Raw genomic sequence first — 12,198 nt, forward strand, 5'->3', positions numbered from 1 at the left:
AGTAACGAGGGATCGCATTTCTGCAATTGCAAGTTCATTGCTATGATGCAGAGATATAATGTGAATAATCGCATTGCTACAGTCTACCATCCTCAAACTAATGGTCAAGTTGAGGTATCTAACAGAGAGATCAAACTTATTCTAGAGAAAGTTATTTGTCCATCGAGAAAGGATTGGTCTTTGAAGCAGGATGAAGCTGTTTGGGCATATCGAACAACATTCAAGACTCCTCTAGGCATGTCACCATTTCAATTGGTTTATGGTAAAGGATGTCATTTGCCTGTGGAGCTAGAGCACAAGGCATATTGGGCTTTGAAGAAACTGAACTTTGATATGACTGCAACTGGTAAGAAAAGGATGTTTCAATAGAATGAACTCGACGAGTTTCGACTTCAAGCGTATGAGAATTACAAAATGTATAAGGAGAAAGTCAAGAGGTAGCACAATAGGGGTCTAGTGCTCAAATCATTTGTGCCGGGGTAACAAGTTCTTTTGTTCAACTCTCATCTCCGTCTTTTTCCTGGAAAATTGAAGTCGAGATGGTCAGGGCCGTTTATTGTCAAAACTGTGTTTCTACATGGAGCGGTGGAGATTTTTGAGAATGATCCAGGCCAAGCATTCAAGGTAAATGGACAGCATTTGAAGCATTACTATGAAGATACGACATCCCGTGAGGTGGTTAGTGCCGTTTATTTGGCAACTTGATCTCGGAATTCTACGTCAAGCTAACGACATAAAGCAAACGCTTCTTGGGAGGTAACCCAAGCTTGTTGTACATTAGTAGGTAAGAAAAGCAGAAAGAAGGAAGAAAATCGAAGAAAACACAAAAAAATCAGAAAAAACTGAAAAAACAGGGCATTTTCTACAGAAGCACGGCACGCCCGCGCTGCCTGGCGGGGCGGCCGTGTTGAAACTACAGGAGCACGGCGCCCGCACGGGGAAGCGGCGCGGCCGCGCTGTATCAACAGACACATGGCGTGCCCGCGCTGACCCCCTGGAGAAGAAAAAAAAAGAGAGCAGCAAATTCCAAAATTCCAAAATAAAATAAAACCCCAACCGAATTTTACTCCTTCCACTACCCTAGTTCCTTCTCCTAATCAATTCTAAACAACCCATTACCCCCACTAAACCTATAATCAATTCCCACTTCTATTCTAAACCTAATTCTTAATTCTATGTATATACATACACTTCCATACATCCATCTCCATCACTTTACATATTCTCAAACACCTAAATCTCTCTACACACCTCTCTTATCTCACTTTATCAATTCCAATGGCACTCAAGAGAGCCCGTCATCAAGACATCAACAGCACTAACCCCGCCACCACTGATTCTTCGAGTATTGGTGGTTTGAGGCCTCGATTTCTGACTCCGGAGGCTGAAGCAGAGTATACAAAGCTGTTGTCGAAGCCGATGGCAAAGGAGAGGGGGTTTTTTACCCTCGGACAAGGATAGTAAGCTTCTTGAGATAATTTTGGAGATGGGTTTGCTTTCGTTCTGTGAGGCACCCGCGGATATGCCTATGAGTGTTGTTCATAAGTTCTATGTGAAGGCCGAGAAGAATGGGTACTCGATGGTGCGGGGGTTCACAGTGGACTACAACCCGGAGGCTATTCGCAGGGTCATTAATCAACCTGTGAGGAGGCCAGAGCAGGAGGAGTGGGTGAACAAGACGGGGGATGATTTGGATCTGATTGTGGCTACGCTGTGTGTCCCGAAAACACATTGGAAGTTTAAGACGGGATCGAACGAGTATGCCAATTTCCCCGCTTCATGCATGAACAGGTTTGCTCGTGCTTGGAATGCTTTTATTTGTGCGAACATTATGCCTTCATCTCATGTGCATGATATAACTGTGGATCGTGCGAAGCTGTTGTGGGGGATATTGCAGGGAGATTATGTGGATCTCGGTTCGGTTATTCATCAGGGCATTCTGCGATTTTTGCGTGGGAGCACTACGGGGTCTATCCTTTATGCCTCGATTGTGACCAAGCTTTGTGTGGCGGTGGGAGTTCATTGGCCAGCACACGAGCAGCTTCAGTTACCGAGCGCTTCCATCGACAGTTCGACGATGTTGAGCATGCTAAAGTGGTATGGTGGGAAGGCTGACGAGAAAGGACTTGGGTACACCTATGATCACTTGTCGGGTGGCCAGCCAGCCGATCAAACATATGCTGGTGGTTCTTCTCAGGCACGCAGAGCAGCATGGAGGCATCAGATTGGTGAGCCTAGTTCTTCGCAGTAGCAGCAGTAGGAGGCCGAGGATAGTGCTGGTTTGGGTTCGGCACAGTATAGGCGTTTGACGAGGCGGATGGATGCGATATATGAGTCGCATAACAGGTTTGCCCAAGATCTTACTCAGGCTTTGGGTACAGCTTTCCGAGCCACGGGGGTTGACATTCAGTGGCCAATTTTTGGAGAGGATTCTGTATACCCGCCCCCTGACACTCCACCCGCAGAGAGTGATGATGATTTTTCTTCTGAGTAGGTATGCCTTGATTCCTTGCTATTACCTTCACTGAGGACAGTGAAATTTTTAAGTTTGGGGGTGATAGTTAAGGAATATTTTTGTGTGAGTCCATATAGATGCATATTCATGATAGTTTAGTTCATATAGTTTACATATTTATCATGTAGTTATTTGTTTTTTTTTTGTTTTTGTTTTGCATATTTATTATCATGTTAGTATATTGCATTTGCATTATAACATAATCCCTTAGATTAAATTTCCGATTAATTTGTGATATTGATGTGAGTGTAGTGATGTCGTATGGAGGAATGTTAAGTCCTAACGAATTGATTTGCATGCTAGAAACAAGAAAATTTTCACTAAGTCTTATAGGTTGCTTGAGTGCAAGATCATGATCATGGCTTGTTTGTGTTTAATCACTTTTTCTATGTCTAGAATGTATAATATTCTCTTAGTGGTGAAATAACATGGATTTTTAAAATTAGAGAAAAATATTGGATTTCATTGCTAGTTGTGGCTAGGTGTCAAATGGCTAGTAACCGGCTCATATTTATATGAGTAGTCTAGGATTGAGCGAGATGGAGTGAAACACACTCGCTCAGAAATTGAAAGTCTTCCAATACTGAAGAGAATCTCATGAACAAACATAGCCCCAATATTCCTATTAAAGAAACCAACATTGAAGATGCAAGAAAGAAAAGGAAAAATAAAAATGGGAAAATAGGGATAAAAAAACAATAATTTTGCTTATGTTGCAAATGCTCCTAGAAAGAAGTGTGAAAAATGTGGTTCTACAAATCATCTAACTCGCCTTTGTAGAAAGGTTGTTATCAAGCCAACTGAAGGAACTTGCAAATATAATGAAGCAGATTCAAATGATCCCTATTCATTTTGTTGACAAGTTTGAATGCATTCCTTGCAACTTGAAAGTAATGAAGAGTTGCCACAAACTGAGAGTAGACCTTAAAGAAACAAAAAACGAGTCTACATCAGAAGGAAAACATGCACAACAGTCACTGAATTCTATTTCTTCTAAAATAACTCATTCTACTTCTATTGAACAAGTTACTAAGAAGAAACTACCCAACACCGTTTGGGTTTCCAAACACACTTAAGACTTTGTGTGTGCAGGGCATAGAGTAGAGAGTCATCTGGATCATAAACAGTAGATGTTCCAGGCGCATGACAGGTGATAAGGCCCTGTTATCACAGGTTGAGGAGAAAGATGGCCCCTTGGTGACCTTTCGAGACAACATCAAAGGATTCACAATGGGATATGGCTAGATTGTTTCTGAAAATGATGTTTTTGATAAATGTAGCACTGGTAGATGATTTTGAAATGAATCTTCTCAGAGTTAACAAAGTTGCAGACAAAGGCCTTAAGTCTTACTCAACAAAGAAGAATGCACTGTTATCAGTAAGAAAACTGGTGAAGTTGCTCTGAAAGGAGCAAAGAAATGAAGCTTGTTTGTTGCAGATTTTGACTCAATAAATAAGGATGGTGTTTGCTTATTCTACATCAAGGCATGAGAAGAAGTAAACAAGCTATGTCTGTCAGGAAAAAAAATGAAGAAACCACTCATCGGATAAATCATGAAAATGGAAGCTCATATTTTACACCTGAATTTTACTGCACAAATTTAGGGGGAGTAAGATGTTTTTCAGATACTTGAAGGAAAATCCAAACTTGGGACTATGGTATCCTAAGGGAGCTGGTGTTGAAGTTGTTGGTTACACAGATGCGGATTTTGCTGGATGCAGGGTTAACAGAAAGAGTACTAGTAGAAGCTGTCATATTCTTGAACAAAGAATTGTACCATGGTCTAGCAAGTACAACAATCTGTATCAACTTCTACAGCTGATGCTGAATGTTGTACCAACAAAAAAACAACTGGCTGACATTTTTACTAAATCTTTGGATGAAGCAACTTTCACTAGACTTATAAGTGAAATTGGGCTGCTTAACTTTTCATCTTAAGGCAAGAACTTAGCCAACATTTTGCAGCAGATCAATTCCCAGTAAATCAATATTAATTTGATTTAATTGGAAATTAACTGAAATATGAATTATAAATATTTCAGAAATCTCTGTATATTTGTTTTTCAAATTCAAATTCAACTTGGAATTTTTCAAATTCTAAGTTAACTGCTCAGTTGTTAATTTACACTCTTAATATGTAAAATTAACATAAGGCAGAATTACATAAACCAAAAAGTATATATATAAATGAGTTCTCGATAAGTCAAATTGACTTCTTGACAAGTCACTTTAGGACTTCTCGAATGAGTCCTCGATAAGTCAATTACTGACTTTTCGAGTGACTTCTCGATAGGCTTAATATGACTTATCGATAAGTCTCTGTAGAGTTCTCTAGCTGTGTTAATTCACAGAGTTCTCTACAGGTGAAATTTTTGACTTATCAATAACCTAGAACCAAAATAATTTAATCAATAAATTATTTTGGTAAAATACTTTTGGAAAATTTATTCTAAATTTATTTTGAATTCATTCAAATAAAAGTTAGAATTAGTGCATTCTACTTCTTGGACAAACTGGGTATTTATTTGACATCTCTCTAAGTCAAGTTTGAGTTCTCTAAAAGAGTAATTCAATATGACTTCTCGATATGTACTTTATTTCTCTAAATGACTTCTCGATAGATAAACTCTAAACGTCTATTTTTGAGTTCTCGAAAAATCATTTACTTTTACTATAAATACCCAGACTTCTCGAGACATACACAAACTTACAACTTCGAGATCTAATTTGACATAACCTTTCGAGCAAAAACCCATTCTCTCTCGTTTTTACTCCTTTCTTAAAAATTCTTCTTACCCATTCTCTTCCTCTTAACTACAATGGCACAGAACAACATTAGAGCAACTATCCCAGAGAAAGGAACAAATTTCTTGGCTTTTACTGATGCTAACCAAGCCCCTGACAGTTTCAAGGGGTTTGTAAAATTTCTGTCTGAATCTTACATTGCAGGAGCCTTGACTGTTAATCCAGTGTTGTACCTGGATGTGTTGCATACTTTCTGGACTACAGTTGAGGTGAGGACTGTGAAACATGATGATCTTTTATCCATGGAAGTGACTTACTCAATTGGAGGCCAATAAATTGAGTTTAATGAGAAGGATGTGAACCTAGCTTTGGGACTGCCCACTGAAAATCTGGTGAAAGTGCCATCCCCTGATGAGCTGATCGAGTTTGTGGACTTCATCAACTATGGTGGAAGAATCAACCTATCAAGTCTAAACAGAACTAATCTAAGGAAGGAATGGTCATTCAGTTTTGATTCATTAGTGAGAGCCTTCACCTGCAGGAAGACAGGATATGACAACATTTCAAGTGCGGTACAAAAACTGGTGTTTTCAATTGCTCACAACAAACATTTGAATGTTGGTCTACTGATCCTGGAAGAACTTGCAACCATGCCCATTTTAAATAATAAAGTAACAGACATACACCTACTAAATGGTATAGATAGTACTAAATTAGGCAACTGTAAGCAAGTGTCCAAAATAATATTTGGCTCACTTACTACAAAGAATAAGGTCAATGTAAGTCGAAAAATCACTCCATTTATGTTGGAGAGGTTTAGGATTTATCCTTATCCTATGTCTGACATGAGATCTATTGCACAATCTAGCACAACTATGATTCCTGAACTTGTGGAAGTACAAATACAGGAACACCAACAGGGATCTTCCCAAGCTGCAACCATTCTTTCACAACCTTTAGAAGGTAGGAAACCAACTACCTCGTCTTCTCAAAAGGATGAGGTCAGTAAAAAGAAGAGAAAGGGGGCAACATTAACTGTGATACCTGAGAGTGGTGAAGAGATAGCTGAAAAAGAGACACACATGGTCAAAAGATCCAAAAAGAGTAAACAGACTATACTAATCACTCCAGCCACCTCTGTATCCTCCCAACAGGATGCAGTTGTAAAAATAACTAGAAGTAAGTCTGCACAGCCTACACAAGAAGCAATTCAAGTGTATGGTAGGAGAAATAAGGAAGACATACACTGTGAGGACACATCTCTTGAAGCTCCCTCATATACTCAGGGGGAGCTACCAACACTCACACCTGAACAACAATCTCTTCTATATAAAAGTTCTTCCCTTCCAATTCCACTTGAATCCACTTCTCAAGTGCACCAAAAATCACGTGACTTAGCTCAAGAAGCTTTGATCACCACCCAGACACTCCATTTAGATGGTGAGAGGCTACATGATGGGGTAGACCTTGATGACACCATCACAAATATGGGGGATTCATCAGTCTTTACTGAAGACCCCATGGATACCTTTAATGCACCTTCATGTGCAAAACAGTCTTCACAGATTGAAAGGTTTGTGGGTAGTACTCCTGAGGGGGAGCTATCTAAATCCTCTACAATTCAATTGGAGGTCCCTCATGAAGGGACAACTCCCATCACAACCCTAGCTGAAATTGCCCTTGCAGTTGAAGCTGGGTGTACAATTGCTCACGATCCTACCATAGGGGAGGCAAGGGCAACACATTCAAGTGCCAGTGTGTTGCAAGACACACAAGAGTTTGAGGTTTGGATACATGACAGTAACCCAGTCAAATCCCCTCCAATCAATTGGAGGTTCCCACAATAAGTGGAGAACAATACACTGTCAAAACTACAGAGCAATCTGTTAGTCAAACTGTGACTCCAGTCACAGGTGTTTCTGATGAACCATCCACCTCACAACCTCAACAACCTCACATACTCTCTCAGTGGCTACAAAAATCTGCTTCTCAACCTACTTCTGTAGATGATCTACTAGTAGAACAAATATCTGGATTGTCTAACATCTCACAACATCTCCTGACTTCAAATATGAGCAATCAGGACTATCAAGGCATCATGCTTGCTTATAATGAAGAGGTTGAGGATCTAAAGGAGAAAATTGTCAATGATGCTGAGCAAGATGGGAATGTGGATGCATGGATGTCTGGTGATTTTGCCTTGGAGATGAAGCATGTTCCGGCCAGATTCAGAGAAGAGTATGTTACTATTCTGGGAAGCAATGCAAAAGACTTGAGTCCAGAAGCAGTCTATGATGCCATTACAGATGTATACAAAGCTCAGCTCAAAGCATTTTATCTGTTTGGTAAAGCTCTTGAAATCAAGCTTACTGGCCATGAAGACAGAATAAGAAAAATGGTGAATGAGAATATGGACAAGATCATACTATCTCAAGAGCAGATCTCTTCTAAATTCAAGTATTTTACTGAGCAAATGACCCGAATGGATATTACCTCTATTGAGAAGGAAGTCAAAAATCTTAAACTATCTTTCACCAATCTTCATACAGTGATCCAGAATCATATTTCTAACTCCAATGAGACCAAGGTCCAGTTGGATCAACTTCATCAGAGCAGATATAAGCCTTCAGCTTTGCTAATGGAAGGGATCAAAGAGGCTGTAGAAGAACACTTTGGCACATCTAGCAGCTCTTATCAGCCTGGATCTATCTCAACAAATCTGCAAACTCAGACTCTACAAGGCCAAATCATAGCATTGCAAGACTCCAACTCCCCTCTCACTGCACAAGTTCAGGCCTTGACATCTCTTGTCAAGAGCCAACAAACAGATATCAAAACCCTGGTGAACTCTCATAAGCATCTTAAAATGCAGAACTCTGCAGCTTTGGGAGCCATCATGGGAAAACTCAACATACCACTACCTTCTCTGCCTGAACAAGTAAGGCCTGAAATTCCTACTCCCCTTCTAATGCCAGTCAACAAGACTAAGGGGGAGATAGAGGCTCGATTGACACGATATAGGTCATCTCAACAGCAAGTCCAGAGGGCTGAAAAGAAATCTAAAGAAGCTGATCTTAACATGGAGAGACTTATTAGGTCTGCTGAAGGACCTAGTCTGAGCAAAGAGTTTGAAGAACTACTCAAAGCCTTAAAAGCCTCTCTCAACAACAATCACTTCACATATAAAAAGGCCCTGGACAAGACAATTAATTTCATAAGAGTAATCAAGGTCAATAAGGACAACTTTCTGTAAAAAAGGATAGTGGTTAATGCAGTTGATTCAGGGATAGACATATGTATGCAACTGTCCCTCAATTGCCTTATCTCAAGAAGGGCATCTGAGTTAGATATTTTCATCAACAAAGTTAGAGTTGTAACTCGTGAAGATACCATGCTATTAACTGCACTAAGAGATGCTCAGGTAGCTGCTTTCCCTGAATTATGTCTACAGCCAAGCAAGGGTATAGCATACATCTGTCCAACCACCAGATAATTCAGACATTTTAATATCCCCAAACACTGTGTCAGGAACAACGAGAAGCTTATCATGATCCTAGGAACTGGCTTAAAAGTTAAGAAAAACAAGAATAATGATGATATGGAAATGATAAAGCTACTGAGGAGATATCTGGACAATGCAGAAGCCAACTTGCCCAAAACACAGATCAACCAGGTTGACTTGGATGATGATGAGCAGAAGAAGAATGATCAAAATCCTTATGGCTCAAATCCGAGTCAGTCCAGTAAACCATCTGGAAGCAGGGGTGGAGATAAGAAGAAGGAGGATGACAAGAAAGATGAAGAAAATAAGAGGTGAGGTGAGAGGAAGAGTAGAAAGCCTCATGATAATTCAGAAACTCAAACAACCCTAAAAATCCAAACACAATCAACTCGAATCTCAAATCAACCTACAACAACAACTATCTCGAACATCAAGCCTTCCCAAACATCTAAGCCAAAATTTTTGTATAAACAGACAGCAAATTCTTTCCTAAAAATTCCAATCACCTCAAGCCAAACTCATCTCAAGAAAATGACAACCCTACCTTTAGCCAAACCTTCACGGAAATTCAAGCACAAATCTGTTGGGAGAAAACCTAAGAAAGTCAAACCTGTAAAGAAAGTGGAAGCCACTGAAAGGGCCATCTGGAAGTGTTTTAAAGAATCTGACTTTCTACCTCTAAATTGGGGCATCTCAGATGATAACCATTTCCAACATCTATCTGAGGAAATTGTTAGAGTCTGGAGTGTATCCCTGAGAGAAGTTATAGTTTATTTTAAGGATGATACATTTACTCTTCTAAACAAAAAGTTAATGGATTCTTTGACTCCCACAAAAATCAAAAGAGTGATAAGTTTGTTAAATGACAAGGATACTGCTACAAGGGCATGGAGATCGTCTTTGACTGAATGGTTGATTGAGAGGGAGGAAGCCAAGAAAAGAGATGAGGCTGAAGCTGAAGAAAGAAGAAGGAGGCATGATGGGGAAATAGACATGTACATAAGAAGATCAGAAGAGTTGAAACAAAAGGAATGAGCAGAATTTCTAAAGATGGGAGATTTTTAAACATCAAAGCTGGTGCATTCTCAAGATTCCGCATAGAGGTTCTGCACCAAGGTTATTATAAGGCAGCAAAACAAAAACTTGTAGAAGCTCTAAGTGGAACACCTATCATAGAAGAACTTGAACTTCTTGTCAAATTGAAGGATCAACTTAGAGAAGAAGCAGATCAAAACTGTCTTTACTTGAATCTTGTACTCAGTGAACCTTGTGAATCTTATGCTATACAACTTGTAATTCTATCTAACTCTATGCACTTATTTTTATCTCCATTATCTCTAACTTGGGGTTAGTCTTGTTAACAGGCATGAATTTGTGTTAAGCAATCTTCTCACAAATTGGGGGAGATTGTTGCAAAAGACATGCCTGCCCTTTAAAAAGACTAAGATATTTTGTCAACCCTAAGTAAGTTGTATTGTTATCTTAATTTGTATTTTGTACTTGTAACATTTAAAGTCTGTAAAAATGTCAAAGGAGCAGACTGGAGCCTTTTTCTATAAACAGTGTCAAGCCTAAGAATTCTATCGGGAAGAAGATCATGCCTCCGAATAATTATGAAGAAGTTTGGAGTTGAATAAATCTGTTTTAGGAAAAATACTCTAAGTCAAGATCTCTACAAGTCACAGATTTAATGTTATAGAGAAGTCATTAGAGAACTCCAGAATGGCTTATCGAGAAGTCATGAAAGCTACTAGAGAACTCAGAGATATCGACAAGTCAAAATGAAGACATGAAGATTGGAGATATCGACAAGCCATTTCTTCACTAGAGAACTCAGAGTTATCGACAAGTCTACATTCATTAGAGAACTCTGAGTTATCGATAAGTCTAAGTCTACTAGAGAACTCAGAGATATCGATAAGTCAAAATTCACTAGAGAACTCAGAGACATCGACAAGTTGAATTTTGACTAGAGAACTCTGTGACATCGACAGGTCAAAAAGCTACTAGAGAACCAAGAGTTATCGATAAGTCAAAGTGAAGATTTGAAGACTAGAGATCTCGAAAAGCTAAAGATTCTCTCATAAAGAACTGATGACCTCTACAAGCCAAACCAAATATGGAGTACTAGAGATCTCGATAAGTCAATATACTTATCGAGATGTCAAGTGTTCTATAGATCTAAACTGGAGATCTCGAAATACAATCTCAAAGTACAAAATTGCAGATCAGTTCAATATCCAAGATAAACAATCAACAAACAATCCAACAGTTGGATTGGCAAGTCTACAAAAAGCAGCTTGAATAGTGTGTAAGATCAATGGTAAATATTAACTAACAGAGGAAGATTAAAGTGAACACGGGATATTAAAGATATGCTAGGCCAGAAATGGAAGATCTACTTTTCTATAAATAGAAATGACAAGTGACAGTTTAGAAAAACTAATAGCATGTCTTATTACACCCTGTGTAAACCAGCATTTAACTGAACTATAAAGTTAACACCGGTCCTTAGTCAGAAGCTAAGCTATTTATCAACAAAGAGCCTAGAAATTTTGTAGCAAAATAGTCTTAATTTTAATATAAAATTAAGTGAGTTTTGAAGATTTGTGTTCTTTATTTTCAGCAAACTTAAATTCTGCATGAACACATTTCACTACAAGAATTAATTTACTTTGTTCAAACCATAACCATTCAAGAAAAGCCTAAAAACAGTAAAACACATCCACCCCCCATCTGTGTGTTATTCATTACCTAACAGGCCATTTCATGTAATTTTAGTTATAAATATAGCCGAAATACAAACATACATAATATCAATAAATCTACACTCATTAACTTTATACCATAACCGAAATACATACAGTAGCAGATCTGTACCTTATCAAATAGAGCCAATATATCTTATTCCACTTCATCATCTTTCATATTAATACCATTTTGCACGAAAATAAAAAAAACAGAGTTATTTAGATCTAACATGAAACAGTTGGAGTTCAAAACTTAAGTTTTTACATAATCAAAAAATTAATTGAATCAGGATAAGAATAACAGAACACTCGATTGTGCATCCCAGTCGCAATCGAAATATATCAAAAGATTCACGAAAAATAATAACAAATAGTATATGAAAAAAACAATGATAATATGAGCATATTTTTAAATCATTAATGAAATACAATGATTAAACGTTTCTCATAAGAAGCAGCCATTGGTACTCATCTGCAAAATAACTATTCAAAATTGTGAAATAGTGAGTATCATATAAGTAAAGAAATCAAATACATGGATAAACATATATGTATATGTATATTGCATATTTACAAAGATAATAGAGAAGAAATTGTGAGAGGTAATACAGATTCATGAATTTGAATATTTTAGAAAGATAAAACTGATACAATAATATGGCTCTGGTTTTAATTCAAAAAAATT

Source organism: Apium graveolens, chromosome 1 (genome assembly GCF_009905375.1).
Source record: "Apium graveolens cultivar Ventura chromosome 1, ASM990537v1, whole genome shotgun sequence".
In the NCBI taxonomy this organism is placed as follows: domain Eukaryota; kingdom Viridiplantae; phylum Streptophyta; class Magnoliopsida; order Apiales; family Apiaceae; genus Apium; species Apium graveolens.